We start from the raw sequence: 2,054 nt of genomic DNA on the forward strand, positions 1-2,054 counted from the left end.
CATTATACAATGACACTAAATCCCTTATTTGAATGAATGAACTGGACAAAGTCCATGAGGTGATAAGTTTTACTATCTGGCTACATTCCTTCTGGTCAATAGTTCATAATGTGGGTGGGTCTGTATCAGAACCCTAAGGATCTTTGACTTGGTGCACTATTAATTTACCATTTACACATTTGTGCAGCAAATTCAGTTAATCCTTTCGTATTTATTAAGTTTTTTTTCATAGGTCTTATCGTGGACCATACTGTCATGCAGTGACTGAAAGTTAAAGTAGGGCGAAAATTAAAAAAAAAAAGGATTTTATAATAAAATGAATAAGAAGTAAATCCTTAATATTTAAATAAATAATACCGTGAAAGAATTAGAATGAATTTCACTTTAACATTATGTTCAGTCTAGAAACATAACCTTCTGTTTTATTCATTTACAACTTCAATTATTTTGTATTTATTACATTCATTTGTTTTCATCGAACTTTAGGTAGGGTATACTGCCATGCAGTATCCAGAAGTTGAAGTAAGAAAAAAGACTACGATATTAAAATAAAATGAAAAAAATAAAGTACTACCCTTAATTCTGATATAAAAATCACAGTGATAAAAATTAGCATAAATTATACATTTACATTACGTCCAGTCGTGAAAAATAGCTCTTTTTCTGTCTTATTCATTTCCAACTTCATTTACTTTGTATTTATTATATTTGTTTGTTTTCATCGAACTCTAGACAGCCATGCAGGGTTGTGAGGTAGCGAATTCTATTTTAATTTTGTTTACGTTCATTTATTATTTCTTCTATCGTTTAGTCAAATTTTTAGTTTACATTTAAGCGCTAACTTTACTTCTGGATAATCACATCGATTTTAAGTTTGCATGAATTATAAGACTGACACCACTTTCCCCTAGCGGTGACTTACAGATATTATTAATGTTACAAAAGAGTATGTAAATAACGATCACGTGAATTGTAATATAGTAAATAAAACCCTGTCATAAGCTTCAACAAGCTTATTCACGTGATATATTAGAAAGGTGTACGTGGTTGGTATTGGAAATTTTAATAATTTTGCAGTTGTGTAAATATTGTAGTTGTGGAATTATGTTTTTTTTAACCTAATGTATTTATTTAAAGAAGTATTAATCGTGAAATTGATGGTATATGGTCCTTTATTGTTAATAGGAAGTTCGGGACACGTTTATTAACTGTATGTGATTTGTTTGAAAGTTTTGACAGTTGACATCTGTGATAGTTAAAAAAAAATGGTCGGAGAAGGACATTTTGAAAACAACTAACGCTTTGATCCGTAAATGAACGAACAGAATTACTTCGGGATGTTGAAACGGGAGGCAAGATTCAATACTAAAGTCGTAGAAGCGAGCACGAAAAGTTTATAACTACAACCGCAAGAGTCTCTCGGACACAAAGTACGTATCATCTTGATAATACCCTTATTAAGAATACACCCATTATATTTTATAGTAAATAATTTTGCAAGGAAGTTTTTTTTATAAGCTGGAAAGGACTACTCGAAGGTACTACTTTATTCCTAGATCAATTAAAAAGATTCTATATTACGTGTAATTATAGAATGATTTTATATCTAAAATGAAAACTTTCATGTGTCTCCACATAAATTCATTTAACACCTGAAGAAATGCTCATCGTTCTACGCATTTGCAGAAAAATAAATACAGGTGGAAGGCTTGCAGACCGACACCAGTTTCTTATAACGGTGACTTAGATGTTAATGTTGGTAATGAATACATAAATAATGAACACGTTATTTCAAATCTCTTCATCTAATTAATTATAGCAACTTTGCTGGTTTTTGGACTTAATTTCACGTAACCTGAATCTGAGCAGAAGGTAGAGAAGCTGAAGATCGGAGAACATTACGCTTTTTCTTTGTAAGGTATTAGTGCTTAAACTGGACTGGATTCATGGTGTCAGTATAACGAGATCATTAATAGTAAGGGTACTAAAATTGGGAATTTATAAGTGGTGATTAATGTGATCACTTCGGTTTTTCGAACGAGGAAGGAATATGA

Source organism: Limulus polyphemus, unplaced genomic scaffold, assembly GCF_000517525.1.
Source record: "Limulus polyphemus unplaced genomic scaffold, Limulus_polyphemus-2.1.2 Scaffold2121, whole genome shotgun sequence".
NCBI lineage: Eukaryota > Metazoa > Arthropoda > Merostomata > Xiphosura > Limulidae > Limulus > Limulus polyphemus.